Below are 24549 nucleotides of genomic sequence, written 5' to 3'. Positions count from 1 at the left end.
ATTCTAATGAGTTATCTCTGCAACCCATACTCTAATAGTAAGCGTGCATGGTTCGATAGGAAACGCACCAAAAAACAACCGCTCTATATATTTAGTGAACTGTCATCTGGCACTAAAAACCTATCCAATCGGCTGTAGGTGCCATGGGCAGTGCTAAAACAGAAGAACTTCCCAAAATTCGAGTGGAGCTCCGCCCCAGAATATATTTAATGTTATCAATGATTTTAATGCGGATAAACTATAATATAATTGTTTTGCATCCAATTGTATTTTTGTGTGCCCATTTGATAATATAAGTCAATAATTAATTAAGAAAAAAAATCTCAACTTGTATGAAAAGGTGACAATGTTCAGCTGTCAGACTTTAAGCAAGTGTCCAAAATTCAAAGCAATTATATCAAATACCTCAAGGTGGATTGTGTGGGTGAGGCTGTCACCTCCCAAGAAATGATGAGCCTTTCAAAATGGATAAATTATTCAAAAGATGTGGATCCCTCAGGAGAAGGATGTTTTTTTAGCTTAGACTCCACAAAAGAGCACTGATAGGAATCACAGAACAAAGAATAGGATAGGCTGTATGAATACCAAGGTTTCTGACCTAAAGAGCACAGGAAGAGAGAACAAACCTCCTAACTCATCACACCATATGATTAAATTGTGACGAAAATGGTCTAAGGTATCAGTATTTAGAGTTAACTATAAACAAATCATTGCCTGACTTCTCAGTTTGACATATCCTGCAACTTCAAAATGGCTGCTTGATGCATGTGTTCGCATGTGAATGCTTAATTAAGTCACTGGACAACTTAGTAGCAAAATGTAGTACAGTGGCAGTTGGCACAAAGATAACAAAGTAGCGGTAATGGAAAACTGTCAACAGTGACAACCGTAAGGAATTAGCATGCAGCTGCCTTTACAGTCAAGTTTAAAAAAATGTTAAGTGGCAATATTCACTTTACCAAAAAATTAATTTGATTGTATCAAGTGTGTATAACTCTGTGTGCAGAGATTTTTTATTAAAGTTACAGTTAACAGGCAGCTATCCAGGGCAGACTGACAAACAAGGCAACCATATTCTCTCTGTTAAGTCCCTTTCCTCCCAATGCGAAAGCAGAGAACGACATTCCACGCTCCTTCATGAGAAGAGGCACGAGCCGTTGAATAGACAAACACAAGATCATAACAGTAATGTTGCATTTTCAAGTCCTCAGTGTACTTCATCCATTCACAATAGCTTGCTGTTGCCCTTGTAACTAGTTTGTCCTCCCAAGCCTGGATGATATTAGCACAGAGTGGGCAGAATCAATATGCATGTAGTGGGATAGTACTTCGATGGTAAGGCAATACATTTTATAGAACTTTATAGAACTGTGCTCTGATGTGCCAAAAGTATTATTCCTTTGATCACACCATGATGAATTTGCAGAAACTAATGATTACTTGTGTAAGAAAACTGAAAATAAACTTACATTTTGGGGTGATCCAGAGCTTTCCTGTGATACTAATAGGGATGCTTTCCGTTTTCTGTTGATTGTGCTGCTCACTTGGGCCTTAAAAAGTTTCTGATTTGCACATTACTCAGTATTGTCCTAATTGGTGAAAGCTTTCATGGCGTTGATTCTTTATATATCTACACCTTATCATTTCTGTACAGCCTCCTTCAAATTTTGTAATAATGTTTTTCAATTACTGTTCCTGCTCTAGAACTCAATTATTGAATCTGTTTAGTTCATTTACTGTATTTTGATTTGCTGATGGCACCTTAACATGGGCAGACATTGCCTCGTGAAACTGGACATACTGGGGGTCATTCCAACCCTGGCGGTCATCGACCGCCAGGGTGGATGACCACGGAAGCACCGCCAACAGGCTGGCGGTGCTTCCCTGCCCATTCTGACCGCGGCGGTAAAGCCAGGGTGGATGACCACGGAAGCACCGCCAACAGGCTGGCGGTGCTTCCCTGCCCATTCTGACCGCGGCGGTAAAGCCGCGGTCAGAAACGGGGATCTGGCGGTTTCCCGCCGGATTTCCCCTGTCTGGGCTGAATCTCCATGACGGCGCTGCAAGCAGCTCCGCCATGGAGATTCCGACCCCCTTCCCGCCACCCTGTTTCTGGCGGTTTTTACCACCTGGAACAGAATGGCGGGAACGGGTGTCGTGGGGCCCCTTGGGGCCCCTGCACTGCCCATGCCACTGGCATGGGCAGTGCAGGGGCCCCCTAACAGGGCCCCAGCATGATTTTCACTGTCTGCTTAGCAGAAAGTGAAAATCGCGACGGGTGCAACTGCACCTGTCGCACCCCTGCAACACCGCCGGCTCCATTCGGAGCCGGCTTCTGGGATGCAGGGCCTTTCCCGCTGGGCTGGCGGGCGCTCCCTTGGCAGGCGCCCGCCGGCACAGCGGGAAAGCCAGAATGGCCTCCGCGGTCTTTTGACCGCGGAGCGGCCAAATGGCGGTTCCCGCTTGGCGGGCGGCAACCGCCGCCCGCCAAGCTTGGAATGAGGGCCACTATTTTTTCTTTCAACTTTATTTATCAATTTTACATCATTAAGTACAGACTTATGGGCCCCCATCACGACTTTGGCGGTCTTTTCCAAAGACCGCTGAAGCCACAGGCGCTGAAATACCGCCAAGACTGCCCTAATACGACTGATCTCTGACTTCCACCCAAAATCGGGTGGAATTCCAAGACCAGTCGAGCTGGCGGTCGATGGTGCAGAGGCGATACCGCCACCAGTACCGCCACAACAAAAAGAGACTGCACACCGTATTACAACACGTAATGCAATGTGTTGGTGTCCAGATCGTGAGGCAATGCCGCCGGTGGAAGCAGCAGGACCCGTCCCCTCCAGGGCGACCTCCTTGACGGACGAGGTAAGTGGATCTTCCCACAGGGGAGGGTGTATGTGTGTGTGTATGTGAGTGTGTGAGTGTGTGAATGTCGTGAATGCAAGGGGAGTGTTTGTAGGTGCATGTCTGTGTGTGTGAGTGATTGTGTGTGATGGGGAGGGGGTGAGTGTTTGTGTGAGTAGATGGGGAGAGCGGGTGAGTGCGTGTATGCAGTGCTGGGGGTGTGAGAATGTATGTATGCGCATGAGGGGGAGAGGGGGAGTGAATGCTTGCGTGTATGCAGTGCAGGGGGAGTGTGTGAATGAATGTATGTGCATGAGGTGAGGGGGAGTGAGTTCGGTGTTTGTGTTTGTTTGTCAGTGTGAATGGGTGTGTGACGGGTCGGACCGGGCTGACCTGCACACTAGGAGGACTTGTGCTGTCGCTGCCATGAACAGCACGGAAGTGTCCCAGGGAGCTGCTCTCTCGATTGGCTCCCTGCCAGAACCTCGCGACTCGGAGGCAGTTAAAGGAGGTGGACCACCCACTCATAGGAGAGGAGGAAGGATTCCGTGGTGGAGAACGAAGGAGACGGAGAGGGAATCGAGAGACGAACAGCGGAGGACGAGGAACGAGGACGATCCGGAAGACGCCAGGACCTGTCTCCGACAGTCTGGAGAGGAGCCGGAGTCCAGATTCGGGTGGACTCAACATCGTGAAGAGGATCGCTGGCCCCGGGGAGCATACGAATGAGCCTGTCACGCTTCAGGAGAAGCGTGACCAAGCCAGGTACGGGAACCCGGGACGGGGAGGAAGGAGTGGGAAGAGGGAGGAGGACGGGGGAAGGAAATCACGGGCACTGCACAAAAGGGGGTGAGGGAAGGAAAAATCACGGGTACTGCACAAAAGGGGAAGGGTGTGGGGAATCAAATAAACGGTAGCACGGGAACGAGGCGCACAGAGAAAAACAAGGAGCTGAGCGTAGGAAATAATAAGAGAGGGAAGAGAAAATACAAGGAACCAATCTAAGAGGAAGGAAGGAAAGAACAGTAGCGAGACGTCTATATCACATATAGAGCAGACCAAGAAAAGGAGAAGAAATAAGACGTATACGAGGGAGAAAATAGAAAAGGAAAGAAAGAAGCCCGCCAGCCCAGGACAGAGGGATAATAAAGGGAAAACTAAGTAACCACAGGCATAACCAAAAGGCTGAAAGGACAGAGAGTGGAGGAAGATCACAAATAGAGGAAACCACATGTTAAAGACAGAAGAGTGGAGAGGAGTAGTAGAGAGGAAAGAAATAAAAGAAGGGTAATCAAACATTTACCACACCTATTTCTTCTTCTATCCCCACACGCTTCCCGCGAGGCCCCTGGAGGAGGAAGAAAGAAGAAGACGAGATCATTGGGAAGAAGAGCAAAGAGGGTCACCAATACTTACCTACAAGCCAACCACCCACAACCCCGTTAAACTTGTATAAAGAGTAATAAAAGCAATTTACATATCACTCAAAACGGGCAGTCTGGTGTATTCGATCGGCCAACCTGGTACAGGGTGTTATGCTGTGTTTGCGTGGGTGAGTGGGGGTGTGTTTGTGTGTAGAAGTGTGTGAGTGCTTGTGTGTTTGGGTATGTGGATGTGTGTGCGAGTGTATCCTGGCGACAGGAATGATTATTCCTATCGCCAGGGTGCAGACCACCAGCTTTTTTTCTGGAGGTGAGACCGCCAGAAAAATGCTGGCAGTCTCCCGCCTCGTGATACCACTAGTGGTATCATGCCATTCCGCCATGCTGGTGGTGCGCACCTCCAGCCCGGCTGATCGCGGTAATGTGGTGGGACGGGTGGAGGCTCAGCGGTTTGACTTTGGCCAAACTCCTAATTTGGCGGTATTCACCGCTGGTGTCTCAGTTAGTCACGCTAGTTAGCCAGGTTAGTGAGGTCGGGGTCCCTCTTGGCCAGCGGGTGCCAATACAATGAATCTACGCACCTCTTGCGGCACCTCCCACACATATCCCACCAGGGCGACAAGCGGGTCAGGGTCTACGATGGTGCCTGACAGGAGGGAATAAACATCTTTCCATGTTAAGTGGAGACATGTCCATGTTAAGTGGGTGAAATCAGCATCCTCAGTGTGACACTTGGGACACTGTGAGGATCTGGTAAGATCATACTTTGCCAATGTGCTAGGGGTTGTGTAAGCAGGTCTGAGGAATTTGAAATGAATATGTTTGTGTCTGTGGTTCATGAATACAGGTTTTGTTTACTGGCAACAATAATACCAAATTTTGTCCATAAGTGGGCGCTGCAGCTCATGCTCCCAGTCTCCCTAAGTTTACCATCTTGGATTTGGGCATCAAATATAAGTTTGCATGGTATAGATTGACACCATGCACCTACCAGATGTGTCGGGAATCAACTTTGCCAGGGGTGTGAACTCGTCTTGTGGCAAGGGGTATGTGGGGGCCTGTGCACACAAGGTGCTCTATATGTGATGGAAAGTTAAGTGGTCCATCAGACCGCCAATCACAAACCTAGTGTCTTTAACATGCTATAATGCAATGTCCGCCTGGAAAAAGATCACAAAAGGTGTGCAAGGCAAATCGGGATACCGGCCATTTGACCAGTGACTCACTACCGGGTGCCAGCCATGGGTTACCACCTATGAGGAGGGTGAAGCAGGTGACAACCCAGTAAGCGGAGACGTTTACACCAGGCCCAGCTGGTTGTGGAGGGGGTCTAGATGTCTAAGGGGTCCAGGGGTATCCCCTGAGGCAAAACAGCTTGTAAAGACAACGTGTCCACTTGGTCCCACTCAAGCATGGTGTAAGGAAGGTGTCTGTCCCCATGATACCAGTGGCATAGTACAACTAGGTAATAAAGCTGAAGGTGTGGCACATTGAAGTCGCCATGCTCATATGGTAGAGTCAGCGTACTCTAGCTAACTCGGGGCTGGTGGCCCACCCACACAAGGCAAAGGAGGAGCATGCATTTGCATTGATAAAAAAATATAAGAACCAAGGTAGCACTACCATCTTGATAATTGCAATCCACCTGGCCATTGAGAGCGGTAACGCGATTCAATGCTCTATTTGTGCCATGAGTCAATCAATGGCCAAGCCATAATTCATTTGAATGATCTGCTTCTTCGCACAATATGTATCCCCAGACATTTGACTCATTCTGTGCACACCATTTTAGGGGAAAGTCACCAACCCAGGGGGTGGGAGCAACTGTGAGTGGGAACTGCTCTGTCTTATCCCAAATAATGTTGAGACCTGAGTAACACCGAACTGCACAACCTCCTATATCATATGGCCTAGATTCTCCAAAGAGTGTCACACAAAGCAGAATATCATCCGCATAGAGGGAAGTTGAAAGGGGTCCCATGCGCAGTGCTTAATTTGAGCTGGTGGTTGCTGGTGGGGGGCATCAGCACTTTTTTATTGGGGGGGGGGCGGCACTTATTTTTTTGTATCAGGCATTTACTGCCAGCAAATTACACTAATGGGAAATACGAAGGAAGAGAAATATAGAAAAGTGTCACAGTGGGAGAAAGCATAAAGTTGCAACAGTGAGCTGAAGGGGCAAGGAGTGGCTGTAAATGGATTAAAGAGTCCCAAGAAGGCTTTAGGGTTAGACTGCCCTAGTATTCTGTGCTCGTAAATTAAATTGCAGCAGCTGTGAGTTTCAGAGGAAAGTTCTGTGAACCGGCACGTATTTATTTAAAAATTAACCGCTGCCTATGCAGAAATGGAGTCTGTGATGAAAGTGCAGTTCCTGAAAGGTGTCGGAGCAGGGGTCCCATGGCGATAATGAAAAGCATCAGGGACAGTGGGCAACCTTGTCTGGCCCCCTTGGAGATGGCAATACGGGGCATCAATGAGCCATTGACTCGTAGGCGCTCCATGGGTAGTGAGTACAGCAACATGATTAGGGACGTGAATCCCTTGAGGAGGACAAGCTTCTGAAGACCCACCAACAAAAAAGGCCACTCCCGGGAGTCGAAGGCCTTCTCTGTGTCAAGGAGGGCCATTGCAACGGGCATCCCTGGTGGTAATTGGTGTAGCACCAAAAATACAGTATGCAGGTTGAGTGAGGTGGGGCGGTGGGTGACAAAGCAGGACTGCAAGGGCAAAACGACTGTCTCAAATAAGAGGGCAAGACAGATTGCCAAAAGTTTGGTGAGGATTTTATAGTGAAAGTTCAATAAGGATAAAGGCCGATACTAAGACCATTGTAGCAGGTCTTTGTCTAGCTTCAAAAGTAGGCCAATCACTGCCTCCCGGGGGGCAGGAGGGAAGGAAGCCATTCTTGAGGGACTCCCCGTACATTTCCAGGAGGTGTTTATATGTTTTAAAGAACATGCCTTTGATAATGTCCAGGCCGGCGCCTTTGTCCCACCCAAGGAGTCTACTGCTTGATTCCCTTTCTCTGTGGTGAAAGGTTCAAGAAGGAAAACTCTCCGAGCATCCAAGAGCCAGACCACGGCGATCTCTTCAAGGTAACTTTTAGGCCCAGATTTATGAAAAGTGGCGCTGCACCTAGGCAGCACCACTTTTTTTGCATCCCTTAGCGCCTCCTAACGCCACCATGTGTGTGGCATATTTATAATTCAGCGCTCCATGGCAGTAGTCAGGGGGACTAGTGTCATAATTTTTGCAGGACTAGTGTCAAAAATGTTGGCGCTAACCCTGCAAAGCACCTAGAGGCCCACTGAACACAATAGAAGCCTCTTTCTAATGCTTGCACTTAGCAGTCGTTAAAAAATGCAGATAAAAATCTCATAGAGTCCTTTGTGCTATATTTACAGCCCTCCCAGCGCCAGAACGCCCCCCCTTGCATACATTATGCGTGTCGCAGGCATAATGTGGCGCAAGGGGTTACAAAGTGACGCAATTCATGGATTGTGCCACTTTGTAAATATGGTGTGCCGTTTTCGCCCTTCCAATGCCACATTAGCGTCAAAACAAATGACGCTAATGTGGCACTGGAATAGTACTAGGTCTGCTACTGTCTTGGAGTCTTGGCCTGCTACTGTGCCGCGGGCAGTGTTTAGATGAGCATGTTAGCGCTGATGCTCTGTCTGGAAAGCAGCAGTGCTGGTCGCATGGGAACGTCTCCCAAGAGTAATTACGAGATATAGCCAGAGCTCTGTGGAGAGCACAAGGAATGTGCAAATGTGCGACTTGGGCGGTTGCCTTCCCCGTAACAGCAGGCACAAGCGTGTTTACCCAAGTATATGACCTCTTGATCCGCAAGAGAGAGGACCTCCTCGAGTAGAGCCGAGTGGGGTTGTAGCTGGGGTTTCCAGATCTGAAGGGCATCTGTGGTATCAATCTTCCACAGTTCGTTTTCGAGTGAGGGATTCCCGAATGTCTTGGAGAATGCCAGCATGTTTCGATATACAGACACCTTAAGTGGCCTGCGTGGGCACAGAGCCCACATTATGTTTGAGATATTCCACAATGGATGTCCTAAGTTCCTCCTGGAAGGCGTCATCTAATAGTGCGTTATCTGGGAATCGTCAGTGGCGTTCAGGCCAAGCACCCAGAGGGAGTGCTAAAATCATATGGACTGGGGAGTGGTCAGACAAAGTGCAAGGTAGGTGGACTGCAGTCACCAGCCAAAGAATGACAAGGGGTACAGCAGCAAGTAATCAATGTGTGTCCAAGTGTTATGCAGGGCTAAATAGAAGATATAACCCGGGGTGTCTGTGTGTATATGACACCAGGCATCTCGGAGGAAGTATGTATTGCAGATTTAGTGAAGGAATCATTGCTCGCACGGTTTGCTACTAGGGGTCTTGGCAGTGGTGTCAAGGTGTGAATTCACAATCATATTAAAATTGCCCCCGAGTATAATGTGATCAGTGTCCATTCACCCCATGACAGAGAGCACTGGCCCTCATTACAACTTCGGCGGTCTTTTAAAACGATCGCCGATGCTGCGGGCGCCAGTATACCGCCAGTGCTGGTGGTATATCTGGCTCCCTATTATGACTTTTCCGCTGGACCAGCAGACGGTAACAGTGTTCCGTCCACTGGCCCAGCGGACAAGTCACATCAACATTGCAGCCGGCTCGTAATAGAGCTGGCGGCAATGTTGATGTGCAGCGGGTGCAGCAGCACCTGTCGTGCATTTCACTGCCCGAAATTCGGGCTGTGCATGGGGACCCATCCACTGCCCATGCCAAGTGCATGGGCAGTGCAGGGGCCCCCAGGGGCACCCCGAGTCCCCCTTACCGTGTTTACCGCCAAGGACAGGCTGGCGGTTGGGGACTTATAATCCCCAGCGCAGCGGTTCTTGCACCGCTGTCCTGGGGATTATGACCGCCAGGCGGAAGCATTGCGGGATGTTGGAGGGGCCGGCGGTATGGCCGTGGCTAATGTGCCATGGTCATAATAGCTGGCAGAACAACGCCAGCCTGTTGGCGGTGTTACCGCCAGCTTACCGTCAGCCACCAGGGACATAATGAGGCCCACTGTCTTTAAAAATTTAGGGCCATATACATTGAGGGTGTAGACATTTAGCATTAGAGCACTGTGTCCCACTAGGGGGCCCAAGACTGCTACACAGCGTCAGTCATCATCCACGAGGTTGGCACTGGGTGTGAAAGGAACTGACCTGAGTATCAAGATGCACACCCTCGGGGTAACGACTACAATTAAAAAAATACTTTTGGGGAACCCCAGGCAGAGGCATATATGTGCGGGTGGCCAGGGGAGAAGTGCATCTCTTGTAAGAAGGCAATTTTGACGTTGTGTCGTACGAGGTAGAGTACTTGCTCACCCTTGCAGGGGTTATTAATGCTGTGGACATTCCAGGATAGCAGGGAGATGTCTTGCGACAGGGACCGTGTATCACTCGTCATACCCAGTTAATGCTAACGGTCATAGTGTGGGAGTTTGTGTAATGTGTGTGTAATGATCCCTGCCTAGGAAATATACAAAAGTTAGTCAACCATGATTGAACACCCTCCACATACACTAGCCCACCCCTAGCAGAGTGAGTCCCCCCCTACTACAAGACAAAAAAATCATTAAAAGAAACAAACTATAAACCAGTCAAACGGGTGGTGTACACCTTAAGGGTCGAGAAACACTAGGCAGCAAGGTCCCTATGATGCATGGAGTTGCAGTAACATTAAGTGGATTAAGGCATAATATCAGAAATCTTGTCTACATAGAAGTCACTAGGGGGGGTGTGAAGTGCCAAAGGTATGCAGACAGAGGAATACAGTAAAATTAGTGCACAGGAGTATGGTTCGCTCAGTTGTGTGTGAAGAGTTCTAAGCTGCTAGAGGCATGTATGTCTGGTGGAGACCGCACCACGGTTTATCGGCGGGGTAGGCGGTGGTCCTTTGCGTATTGCCAGCAGAAAGTCTTGCCATCCGCTGGTGTGTTAAAAAGGTGTGCTTTTCCATCAGCATCAACCTTCAAACGTGAGGGGTATAGTCCATGCTATTTAAGCATGCCCTTGACCTCTGTGTATTTGCAGCGTGCCTCTTGCATGGCCAGGAGGAAATCTGGGAAGAATGAGAGCTTTGCGTCTTGATACTGTATCGGGCCCTGTTTCAAAACTAGTTTGGGGAAGGTGTCCCATTCTCTGAAATTTTACAAACATGTAATGATCAGGTGCGGAGGGGCTCCAGGGGTAGGCTGTGGATCGAGGAATCTGTGCGCCCATCCAGCAACAAATGTGGGGGTGAACTGCTGGCAGTCAAATAGTTCAATCAAGAGACCTTCTACAAATAGGTACACTGTCTCTGGATTTAGGTATACCTCAAATCTGGAGATTGTTGTGGGTGGATCTTTCTTCCAAGTCTTCATTTTTAATGGTGACCGTTTTGAGCAGCTTTCAGTCGTGGCTGCGTTGTCCTCCATGATGGAGACATGCTCCTCAGCTTCCTTCAGTCTAGCATGCTTTTGATCCAAGCGTTCCCCTACTTATCCACCTGGCCGGCAAGGGTGTCGAACCGGGCATCTATGGTGCGGAACCCAGAGCGGAGTTCTGCCATGATGGCCTCTGCTCCAGCCATGTGCCCAGCGTGATGGTGCCCAGATGCTTCCCCCTCTGTCCCAGAAGGGGTCCCAGGTCCAACTGTATCACCCACTCTCTCGAACTGTAGCTTTCTCTGCCTAGGATCACCCCTCCACATGTTTGTGGACACAACGCACTTGCTGCACCATGGATAATTAGGCTCACATAATGGGGTAAATTGGAGACACTGGGACTTCCAGAAATAGTGCTAATCCACGGCACCTCAGCGTGACCCACAGGTGGGTATTACCATTAAAGGGACCGAAAGATGGCTCTTTAAGCTCCATGCGTACCGCGGGGAGCAAAGGAACCAGCTGGTGGCTGTTCCCAGATTCAGGCCAGAGGTGAAGGGTAGTGTCAGGGGGCTTAAGTGCAGCCTGGAAGGTGGGCACCGCAACCATAATAAGGAGATGCTGCTTAGGCCAGCACTCACCACAGAGGGCCCTCCACGTGTCATAGTGTGACCAGGCCCGTCCCCAGGCACTGATGCAGGAGGAGGCCTAAGCTCAGCACGGCGACAGACCATCCAACGAAGGCCACCGGCAGACAGGATGGGTTTTTGGGCCTGTCCGGCAGCCAATGCACGGGTACCCACTCACATCAACGCCTCTCCGGTTGTAGTGCTGGGGCAGAGGAGGAAGAAAGCATAACATGCTCCGCATCCTGATTCCACCTGATTCGACCTGATTTGACCGTCTAGCCACCCGGTGTCAGGGCCCAAGGCGGAGGCATGTGGGACAGGTGGAAGAGAGGGGGCGGCGACCGAGCACTCAGGTTGGGTGTGGGAGGGGAGTAAGAGTAGGAGCGACCCGGGTGGGGCGGGGGGTTTGGTGACTTCCCAGTCTCAGGCTCACCTGTGGTCCCTGTCGCCGCAGGGCCTCTGAGACTAGGTCCAGGTCGCAGGCCACACAAGTGTCACCCACTCTCTGTAAAGCCGTCAATCAATGTCTGACGTCCCCTGCCAGTGGAGCAATGGTGGCAGTCGTCTGCATGCCTCCAATGGGGCAAGATTATGGGCAGAGAGCCTCAATCCACTTAATTCTGGAGCCTAGTTGCCAGAGCTTCACAGTCACGTGGCCATTACAGACGCTGGTGTGGCCACATCCAGCTGGACGTACTGTTGAGGTAATATTTTGGGGGTGTACAGTTTTAGGGGTTCCCAGTGTCCATGATGCATATGCTGTAAACATCAGTTCTAGTAATAATTCCTAAATATAATCCAGTCACATGTATAGACCTTTAGTTTTCTGTTCAGGTGCCCCTGCTCTGGATCTCATTATTAGCATATTAAGCACACAACTACACATTAGGATTCAGGAAAAAGCTGAAGTTCTACCTTTTTTTTGCAGTTTCTTAGTTTTTCTGCAGTTTTTAGAATAGCTTTAGGAGTTTTGGAGTTTATGTAGCTGTGTGATAAATGCTATCACTCATCCACCTATTGCATTGTATTAATTTACCTAGATAATCCATTTTAAATAGTAATTTTCCATCTCTGTGTTCCATCTCAGCCCCTTCCAGGGGTGTTGTGGCAAGTAGGAATTCAGAGAGGTAAAAAAAGAGAATGGTTGGTCGCCAATATCATTGTGGTAATGGGGTGTCTACTTATTGTATTTTCCTTTATTCGTATTGTATTTTGCCAGCGATAAAGAAGAATGTGATGAAATGACCTTGCAGACAAACTCAATGAATAAATATGATCGACAGCATCATTCAGAATAGTAAAATCGGTCACAAAATACCGTGGAGACATCCGATCATTGAGAAATCATTGGTTTGCCCTGAGATTAGAAGTATTAGTACAGTGGTAGGCACTGCACCCTCAGAGTATTCCCCGGGTAAATGTTGGTAGGTCAAACCGGAGTGTAAACGCACAAAAGGTTTTGAGGTTGAGACACTAAGGGACATATTTACAAGTACCATAGCGCCACTGGAGTGTCACTCTTTGTGACTCTGGTGGCGCTGTGCACTACGCATATTTACACTGCGGTGCTAAGCCACTTTTTGTGGCTTAATGCCGCCTTGTTAATATGACCCCCGATGCCGTTTTCTGCGGCAGAGGGGTGTGCAATGGGTGTTGCTGTGGTAGTTCTACCGCAACACCCATTGCTTTTGACGCTGCCCCAGATTTACTAGAATCTGTAAATCTGTGGCAGCGCCAAAAACTAATGTTGCCCCAGGGGTGACGTTAACATGGCGCAACGGGAAGAAATGCTTTCATTTCTCCTCGTTTTTTTATTTTTCGATATGAGCTGCATTCTGCAGCACACATAAAAAGAGAAAAAACGCCATGAATGATTGTTTATGTACAGGAAAGTGTCCCTTCCTGCACATAAACAATCATTCAGAAATGACGGTTGGTACTTCTTGTGTGCTGCATTATATAGCACACATAGAATTGCCAAATCACCATTGTAGATGGTTTATGTGAAAGAAGGAACACCATCATACACATAAACAATCAATCCCCTCAACGCAGACACCCTTGCACTATGGTGCAAGGATGCCTGCGTTGGAGCTGGCAGCTAAATTTTGTGCCGGTGTAGGGAGAAATGCAGGGGTGTGATGTATTCTTATAAATAGGGCACATCACTGCGTTTCAAAACTGACGCAACATGGAGCTGCTGATTTTGGCTAAGCGCCACGCTGTGCCAGTTTGTTGTAAATCTGGCCCTAAGCCTATTACTATTTACAGAAAAAAGAGAGAGGTGATTTAAGAATACTATGTAATGTAATACCTCCATATGAAGGATATAACTAAATTTTGGCAAAGAAAATGATTGAATCGTGCTAATTTGTGCCCTTAAGCAATCTTCTATCTGGAAATACATTTGCCAGAAGCAAATACCTCAATTCACCAAAATGCAAGGGGTAGCAGAAGTAACATAACATGCTGTTTGACCTTCACTTTCACTCGCACGTTCATGCATACACATACGCTCGCCCACACTTAAACACACTTTTTCACATAAAAACACTCTCACCCGCAAGCACGCAAATATCTTACATTTGAAAGCATCTTTTACTTACTTCAGCTGCCATGGAAGGTCATGTTTCAGCTGAATGTACTTCATTTTTATTACAATACTAGTGAATAATTCAATATTATTCACTATAAGTGTAGTACATTTTTTTACAGAAAACAAAGAGAGTGGAGCCCCAACTGATGTTCTTAAGGACGCGTTGCCAGTGTGTTCCCGTTTTGCCACTTTTAAGTTTAGCGGTCCCAAAGGCACTGCTAGACGTTACTAAGGGCCCTCTATGGGTCGCAGCTGCACCCCTGGCGCCCCCTAAATAACCTCCATGGCCAGAAGATATTTGTAAGTAAAGGACGGATATCAAATAATACTGGAGATACTTAAAATTGTGCCCCACTTTCTTCTGTTTTTAAAGCAGTGAGAATTGATGCCCATGCAGCATATATGAACTGAAAGTACATTGCGCTGTCCTTAAAATTGTGGCTGCCAATTTATAGGAAAACATTGCAGAAATGTAACAGGGGAAAATACTCAGAAAAGAGGAAAAGAGGTATAACAGACGGAATTTGGTGCAGTAAGTACTGCATTTGCCTACTATGCCTCATTCTAGGGCCATAATCTGGAATTTGAGATGTTAGCTGCACCTGGTACTAATCTCATTCTGGGTTACAGGTATTTACAGGGTACAGCATACACCTCACCACCACCTGGCATATTGATATCGGCGCCTTAGTGTGTCCCAGTGCACACATTTGTTTTTGCACTCATTTTACATTTTGATGCAAATAATGAGAATTAGCCCAGGACAGATGGTATTCGTTTCTCTTTGCAAGTGTATTTCGGGTTCTTGCTAGCACATAAGTGGAGAGCTACTGGAAACGTGAGTGACATGCAAATTGACCGGCGGTTGTATTTATTCAAGCACCGCCTTATCGAAACCAGGGTCCTGCTGCGAGTTCTCTTTATTTCATTTTGAAAAACTGTTTGGGGATGCTTATCTCGGTGCACCAACCGTACCTGCCTAGCCCCAAGGCACCATCCTGTTAATCGTAGTCTCAACATGGCACTTAGATTGCACTCAAACGTAATTACAGGCACAGTTTACAGAGCGACAGGAATTATGTGTTTATTATCCCTTGTGTAACAGAACAAAAGGGTGGTGTCCCCATTTATCAGAAAACCAATCTTAAAGGTACACTCAGTTTTATTTTCATGTCATGCCCTACGGTAAAACTCCAATACCCAGACTCATTCAAGATGATGTACAGAGCAGGAGTTGCTAAACTGCACCCTTGAGGGTTTGCATGTTTTGGGCTGCTAACTCTTCCCATTGTTGCTGCTCTATGCAACAACAACACGGTTGTCAACAACAGAGCTTAACCTGAGCACAAAGAAATTCTTAAACCTGTTTCTTTTTTTGTTTGCAGATTTCACAGGACTTTAGTAAGAATAAAGAATACTGTAGGTAGATGTGACAGTATCAACCCTGTGAGCGCATTTTTCATCCTTCTCAGGAATCAAATGCACAACAAGATGGAGGAATCTTTTGACCCAGTAAGATGTGTGGCGAACCATAAACAATTACTTTAACACCACCCCAAGAATTTAGACACTCTGACCAATGTGACAAAGGAAGGAAAAATCCAATCAGGAATATAGTTCAAAGCTTTATTACAAGCACAAGCTCAGAGTTGCGTGGAATATGTGCAAGACCAAGTTATAAAGATACATAGGGCCTGATTACAATCTTGGTGTAGGGGATAATTTTGTCACAAACGTGACGGATATCCAGTCCGCCATATTACAAGTTCCATAGGCTATAATGGAACTTGTAATACACGAGGCGGGATATCTGTCACATTTGTGACTGTGTTATCCCCTCAGCCAAGGTCGTAATCAGGGCCATAATCACCAAGGGTTACCAAAGGCAACAACATAAGTTAAAGTGAACAAACATTAACAGAATTAAACATTCAAGAAGAATTATACAGAAAGTTACAAAAATATCTGAGACACAGAAATGACGCATGGTTCACATTGCACAATCATTCAAATCAAGTCAATAATCATTTTCTGGGCACATGTTAACCTTACAGCTAACCAAATTAGGGGCATACATGTGTGGTGAGTAACATGCATACAAATACAAAAAGGGGCAAAATAATTTGTAAAATAGATTAACTAGGGACACTAACTAAAAGAAAGATAAAATAAGCATCAGCATAGTGGAGAGTCTAACCTATAAAGAGCATTTCAAGGGGAAGGAGCAAATGGCAGAGAGGAAGATACCTCTCCAAGGGATACAGGAATCCTTCATCAGCAAAGCGTCTGAATCAGCAGCAAAGTTCAATCTGAAGTGTCATCAGGAAAATGCAGAGAGAGACTTGCTAAAACTTTAAATTCCATCCCTAATATAAAGCACATAAATCAAATTGATTTGTCACATTAATGGCATCAGGTCACGAAAAAGGGGCATCATCTAATCAAAATAAATTGACAACTTCACTTTGCCAGAGTCTGACAATTTCCCAGGTCTCTCAGGAGAACATCTCTTTCTGTGTGACTCCAAATTATTTGAAACAAAAGTATGCCTACGCAACCATTCACTTGGTTCCCAGGTTTTACCATGAGATCATCTCAGTTCCGTTTCAATCTAAACAGTTATCTCAAGGACAACCACACACAGTTCTTCTACAATTAAACAATAGGCATTTACAAATGGAAATTCGATTCTCATGAGAAAAAATCTGACAAAAAGATTCCAGTTAGGAAAAATAATTCAGCACATCAACATGAATGCAAAATGCAAGCTCTGTAGGCCTACGTTATGCTAACACAAGCAAATATAAAATGCATTAAAATACTTGTTAATAAAACACAGATAATAAGCAAACTTGTAAATTCAGCATTAGTAATATACCACCAGAATAAGTAAAGCACTTCATTATAAATTGTAAAAACGTTGTTAATGCATTACAATAAGTATAGCAGAGAAGTGCATTTTTCTCACTTGCAAATATTTTCAATCATGAATCCTTCACTAAACATTTGAAATGCACATTTGTTTCAATATTAGCTATTAGTTTAGAGTCTAAATTATACCTTAACTTCAACTTCAACCTTCTAGCATGTAATAAGATTAGAAAGGCACCAATGTCAAGTTTGAAATACAAGCAAAAAGCACATTTAATAAGAGTGTCAGTGCAGCTTTCTGCGTTAGTTTTTCACTCATGTATGTTTGTGACTGAAACTTGTCATGGTCTGTTGACACGAGGAACAGAGCTAAACTGTACACTCTATCACCCTAAATGAAGATCTGAACATATTAGGGACAAAAGCATAACCATTTACCCAGAAAATGTCCGTACTTTCCACATTTTTATTTAAAAAATCTATTCAGATTTACTGAACAATTGGCCAACATGTGTTTCATGACTCATTTGTAATTTCTTCAGGATCACAAACATAAATTAATTTCCACAAGTCAGAAAGAAACCAATACAGTATCATTAAGACATCATTAGTCATCACAAACACTACCATATACTGTACACATCATTACAAAAAAAAACATTTTAAAATCTTAAAGTAGTATCAGTTAGGCATAACTCTGAAGATCATGGCCATAGATCATGAAGCCATAGTAATCTAATTATGTATGTTATCACTAAAGTATATTTAATAACCATTGATTCATACTCGTAAATATATATTAATGGACATTAGCCAGTATTAGACCCATCTACTTCATTGTTCTTTTAACATAGTGTTTGTACATAATTTAGGTATCACTACACATAGCATAAATATGTCACATCAGTCCCCTCAGCAATATTAATTCATGGTGCAACAAAGTCCATCACTGTCATCCAATTTATGGAATCCTCGTTACAATATAGATTGAAACCATTCATGGTTAAACATTTTTGAAAGCTCAGTAAAGGATGCATAAATGAGCACTAGGTGTGCAAATCTCTAAGTATGTTACAGTCACACATTTTTAAGCACAATTCGACATTCAGTCCACAACGTTCATAAAGTCCAGCACTAGACCTTATCACTAATAGCAATACATCATCTTATTTCTCTTCTAACGTACACAAGCTATGTCGCTAAATAACAATAAACATCTTTTTTTCAAACATGTTTTTACTTTCAAAACAAAAAACAGATAGTGACACAGCACTCACTATCCCAAAATCATACATACTGGAATGCATTTAAAGAAATTAACCCATTGCTGAATTCAATCCAGAAACAGGATGTACACAGGGTAGCAATACACCATATTTAATCTATTCCTATAGTTAGCAATCAAATGTTTTCTATAGGAAAAATAGGAACATCGGCTGTTGTAGTATCTAGTGCACTATCTGTTGCTTCTTCAAATAGAGTAATAACAGAGGTCACCCTTCTATACTGCTATACTTGTTTTTTTTTTTAAATTATGTATGTTCTTCTTTCTTTCTTAATTGCTTGTTTTTTATTGGTCAGCTGCTGTAGGCTTCCCTCCTCTTTGTGTGTTTATCCCTCCCTTCCATTGTCTGTCTGTATTGTTGCTTACCCAGATCCACCCTCCCTCCACTCTCTGTGCTGTTGCCTTCCCCCACTTGCACTCCTTCCTTCCATTGTTTTTGTGTTGCTTGCCGTATCTGCCCTCCCTCTGTACACAATCCATTTGGTTGATTGCCCCCTCCATCCAACCTTCTTTCCATTGTATGTGTTGCTGCTAACCACATACACCCAACCCCCTTCTCTCCTTCCAGTGTCTGTGTTATTACTTGCCCCCGCCCTCTATCCCTCCTTTAGTTGTCCATGTTGTTACTTGCTTTCCTCAACCCTCCCTCCTCGCTTCCATTGTCAGTGTTTTTGCTTTCATCCACCCACTCTCCTTTGTCAGAGGTGCTCCTCCCACCTGGCATTCCTCCCTTTGTTGTCCGTGCCACCACTCCTGCCCATTTGTCCCCCCTTTCTCCACTGTCTGTTTTGTCACCTACCTGCAATAACAAACAAGCACTTGCAATGCAGTGGGTCTCAATTTGCTTGAGTTAGAGCTATTAGCGTTGTAAACTCCTAACCGGACTTTTCTTGCCACATAAACTGATAAGGAAAAGTAAAACAGTTTCACGTACGTGATCCGACAGTCGCCATGAGCGTTAAAGAGACTCAGAAGAGGAAAAAGAAGTTTGCTTGCAGTCAAACATTTCGGTAACCGTGCAATCATCAAAGGAACAGGCAAAAGTAGAATTATCCATGTAACCAGCAAAAGTAGAATTATACATGTAACAGGGTCAATGTCATGCAAAGCGCTTGACTACTGCCCAGCAAGATTGTGCTGCATAGGAAATAAAAATAAATAGTGCAGAAGCCATTCGGAAAACATGGAGCCTTGTATGTTTTCGGTAGTTTACCGGTGCTCTCGAGGAGGGCTAAACACTGGAAAAGGCATGACGTATGCATGCCTTTCACTAATGAAATCAAGCTAATTTTAAAAGGAAAGTCCATGAACCAATGAAAGTGATGGGAGTGACATGGGCGAGGTTAAAAGCCCACCGAGAGATTACAACAGGGGCCAGAGCACTTGCGCACGCTCAACCCTAAAAAAGTGCTATGATGCGGCCGGTGGTAGCCATTTCATTGCACTTTTTCTTGCCCATATCCCGCCTTGCCTGTGTTGATCTCCCACATGGCCTACGTGTTGTCTCCCCCTACATATTTCCTCTCACATCTTTCTCTTAGGAAAAAAAAAACCACAACGGCACACACTTTTTTTTCCACCTTCAGCCACGCTGCTGTACACCATTGCTAAAAATCAGTGACTAACCAAATAGGTCTTGCTCACAGGCATGCTGATACTATGTCCTGTTAAGCAGCATGCTTTCTTGCCCATTTTATTCCCTGATGCCTAACCTGCGTAGAGGTCTGTTGAGTTTCCAATTGGCCCTGACTGGAGCATGTCACGTTTTCTCACCTTCCTGGTAACATTTAATAGTGATTACTTCCTTGAGATCATGTCTATTTACATTCCTGTTGTCATCCTTTGACTGCTTCCAAGTTTAGTAAAGCTCACTAGAGTGACAAGACGTAAAATCTGGGGCTCTAAACTCTGGAACTCACGCTCTCAACAACTGAAATGCACAACTAATCTTCTTTAAAAAATGTTGGTGTAAGATCAGAATCTTGCTGTTTATTCACCCGGAATAAACCTCTCTTCCACTTGATTGCAGATCTGTTTTGCTCCTATCTAGCCAAATATATCATAAAGAGATCATCGTGGTGTAGGTTTATGTTCTATAAATGCACCTTTTGTAGTAGCAGTAGCAGAGATTGTACCTTAAAATCATGTAAACGTACCACTTACAGTCTTGGGGAAGGTTGCTTAAGTGAAGCATATGCTCACTGAACCATTGCGTCAATGTGAATGCAAATTCCATATTAAGTATTGGAAAGTATTTTTATTTCTGAAATAATCAGTATGTGGATACAATTGACACTGCATAATTTTTAATATCATCATATTTTAGGTTCCTGGATACTGATGTCAGCTCTTAGAAACACAGTCCCCGAAGATGAATTCCCTAACCAGTACATATATGTAAAGGCATAATTTATAGTTTGGGGGATGGGTCAGATATCCTGACTGCCTTCTGCATATTCTACGAAAGCAAAAAGAACAGATGATGGATGGAACGCGGAACAAGTCAAACATTCACCCCCAGTCACAGATCTGGGTATAAACCATCAGTTCTTTTGCTCACCTCGCCACGGCAGTTTCGACCCAGCCATACTCAAATCAGTCTTGACCTGACTCTCTATGGGAAAAGTCCCGCCCAAACTGCCTGGCCACACAGCTTTCAAAGCATTTGAGTCCTACCTGTAGTGAGTGGACAGGTTTTTGTTTTTTCTAGTGCTCGCAATATTTTGCAGCAGTATATGTGTGAGTTGTGTCAGAGACAGTTGCGAAATGACTTGCAGTTGCTGAGCGGTCAGTGTGACGTAATTTGGCCCGCGCTGGGATTGGTTGGTTAGTGAGAAAGCTGCGCACGTGTTGGTGGACAGTACTGCGTTATTATTGGTTAAGTACAACTTAGGTAAAGGATTGTGGGATTGAAATTACTTCCTGGTTTCTTTAAAATTCGTATTTGTAGATTGAAATTGTGTAAAAATGACATTTTTCAAAGGTTTAAGAAATGTGCTGAGGGGAAACGTGTTTATTCCTGTTAGGAAGGGTGAACAGACTCCACCTGAGGGAACACCAGCATATGAAGTGATAGAAGCAAGAGGAGTTACGGCATGCATTTGGATTGAACAATGGTGTAAAATTACAGAGAAGGAGGGTTCATTAGCTTTCTGATGTTTAGGAACCTTTTGGAAAATTTGAGAAGAGTATTATTTGAACTAAAGCCTCCTCTGAGACCTGCACAATTTGAAGCTCTCGCTATTTTGGAACTTGTTGCAAGAGAAAAATAAACACTGAGATTTGAGAATACAATGAAGATGGCAGGAAAGACACTGGCAGAGGCTAGATGGGATGAGAAAATGTGGAGATCAGATATGCTGTAGGGAATAAAAATGCATCCAGGAATAACAGAAGAAGGTGATGGGAGTACAAAGCCTAAAATGAAAAGGAAGCAGATAGACAACATAGAGCAGAAAGCAGATGAGAGTTAAAAGACAGCTGCACAAGAAAGTGATTCAGAAGATGAGTTTATAAGTCAGCTTTTAATGAATGGTCCCGTGCCATATCATACAGTTGAAAAAGTAGATCAGAACGTAGCCCCAATTGTGCCCACAGCTCCAGTTTCACAGAGTTTGATTCAGGTAGTCCTGAGTATCTCTGTCAGTTCAGTGACACAGATACCCACAATGTATTCAATGTATTTATACAAAATATCCAGTTGTTAGTGCAGCACAGCAAACTGTAAGCCCAGTTGTCAGTCAGGTAATGCAAATACCAAAATCAATCAGATTGAAGCAACAATTAATGTGACAACACCTGTGCAAAATTTTAATTAGAGACAGACAATGCCCATGTATTCTCCAGTATCAACAACCCCAAATGTTGCCCCGAATCAATCAGAACAGCCTTACAGTTCAGTGCTAACAGGTCAAAGTGCAGGGATAATGATTCCGCAAAATCATACAGTTGAAAAAGTAGATCAGAACGTAGTCCCAAGTGTGCCCACAGCTCCAGTTGTGGAGAAGTGTGGCTCAATGGTTAGAGCGGCAGACCCTGAAGCAGAGTTCTGGCTCAAGACCAGGGTTCAAGTCCCGCTTCGGCAGGTCTTGGGCTCAATTCCCCTTGACCAGATAATTCTGGCCTCGGTGCCTAATCTAATTCATGGGTCCCACTCTGCAACTCTGGGCAATAGCTTGCTTAATCTCCACAACGGCCCCAACAGCGCTTGGATGCCTGGCTTCACCCTGGGGGTGCTCAGGAGTGGGCGCCTCACAGGGAAAAGCCAGGAGGGGTTCCATAGCGGTATGAGTACAGCGCCTTGAGACCCTAACGGGTGAGTAGTGCGCTATACAAGTGCTAATTTACATTTACAGTTTCACAGAGTTTGATTCAGGTAGTCCCGAGTATCTCTGTCAGTTCAGTGACACAGATACCCACAATGTATTCAGCAGCTCCAGTTGTTAGTGCAGCACAGCAAACTGTAAGCCCAGTTGTCAATCAGGTAATGCAAATACCAAAATCATTCAGATTGAAGCAACGATCAATGTGACAGCACCTGTGCAAACTTTTAGAGACAGACAATGCCCATGTATTCTCCAGTATCTACAACCCCAAATGTTGCCCCGAATCAATCAGAACAGCCTTACAGTTCAGTGCTAACAGGTCAAAGTGCAGGGATAATGATTCCGCAAAATCAGACAAGTTTGCAGGACCCGAAGCATTGACAGTCTCAGGTGCTGTAGGTCTAGTTGTCCCACAGTATGCTCAAGGTACTACTGAGAGTAGCCTCCAAATCCAATATCTGCAGGGGTTTCACTGTACGAAACGCAGAGATCAGTGTTCTCAACTAATTCAGAAATGGAAAGGTTAGCTACATCCGTTCTGGCTATGACACCAATGAGAATTGCAGGTCCCAACCAAAAAAAGAGATCAAACTGGTTCAATAATAAATATGAGATGGCCTCCTGTAATCCCAGTTACACACATGTCCACACCAGGACTGATTGTAAGGGTCCCATGTAATACCCCATAGAACCTGACACAGGTAAACATCAGTTTGCAAGGATTTTCAGCACAGCCATATGACTGATGGTTAGACAGTTTGAGTGGAGCAACAGGTACGGTAAACAAAAGTGGCAGAACAGAAGAGACGCCAGTGACAGGACAGTGAATTTGCCCAGAGTAAAATTAGAATTAAATTAATTAATTAAGGGAACACTTGAGCTTGAAAGATTGGATCTGTACAATGAAGAAGAATTTCACTTCATGTGCAAAGATGCCACAAATTGTGCAGGATTGACATATTAGAAATTAGTAGAATTGGCTGAAAAATATGATGTGGATTTAGAGATATCAAAGCCCTTAAAGCGAAGTTACAGATTAGAATTTAGTTCTAAAAACTTTGCAAATATGAGGTCACCCGGCTTGAGAATGCACTTTCTAGAATTATTTCTAAACATTCAAACATGAGGAGCATTAGATAAATGGGAAGGCAGACGGGTAAAGAAAAGAGATAAGGAGAAAGCAAAGCAGAATTTACCTCCGGCTGCAGCAAATCAAGCTGATGAGTGTAAAAATGCTGCCAATGAGTGAGATTCCCGGTGGAGGCTATGTCCATGTCCCGTGGAGCAGAAGTGACATACTGTCATTTACAAATGATTACCCAAGATTGAGGGAGCAATCAGTAGACTGGTACAAGGAGAGAGGTTTGTGAAACTTTCAAAATGCCTGTGGGAATATTTGAACAACTTACTTGACATTGTGGTTCCAGTCAATTTGTGGGTTGAGTGCAAGCAGATGGTTGATTGGCCAACTCATGAACCACTGAGAGGTCCCATAACAGGTGCGCCATCTGAAGAGGTGATGAAGCGTGATTTTCTGAAGAATAAAGCTTCCTCAAATGATGTTGACTGGCAAAGGATTGACAAGAGAGCACAAGAAACAAAGGAGTCAATTCATGCTTATTATGAGAGATTGTTGCAAGCATCCAAACAGCATAGTGTTTCTGAAATCATTGAGCCAAAAGACATAAGTCATTTTGTGTTTAGGTTTATGCAAGGATTGAAACCTGAAACTAGCAGCATGATTCAGAGCCATTTGATTTGTTAGTAGAATAAACTGATTGATGAAGTGCTGCAGTATGCTAGGGACTGTAGTGGTGAAATTGAATTGAAGCAGAACATAGTTTAAGGAAAAAGTGATGGTGATGCAACTTAAGTCTGCCCAGACAGGAACACAGAGTCCGCAAGGGATGATGAACACTAGTGGGATACAAGGTATACAACAGCAGGTTAGCAATGTGCCTCAGTTTAGAGGTAGAGGACGTGGTGTTCGGATAGGTAACAGTGGTAATCTGGTCGATGTTCAGGCAAAGACGAAGCTAAGCCCATGTCATGCTGTTGAAGCCTCCTTTTCTATCTGCCCTTAGGAACAAACCAGAGACCAGCCAGCCTCAAGGTACAAGCAGAAATAGTTATCAATATGTGCACGGAGACTGTGGCTTGATAGGTAAAGTCCAAGCAGTCT

Source organism: Pleurodeles waltl, chromosome 6, assembly GCF_031143425.1.
Source record: "Pleurodeles waltl isolate 20211129_DDA chromosome 6, aPleWal1.hap1.20221129, whole genome shotgun sequence".
NCBI classification, from domain to species: Eukaryota; Metazoa; Chordata; class Amphibia; order Caudata; family Salamandridae; genus Pleurodeles; species Pleurodeles waltl.
The sequence above is the reverse complement of the archived record's forward strand: the minus strand, read 5'-3'. Positions refer to the sequence as shown.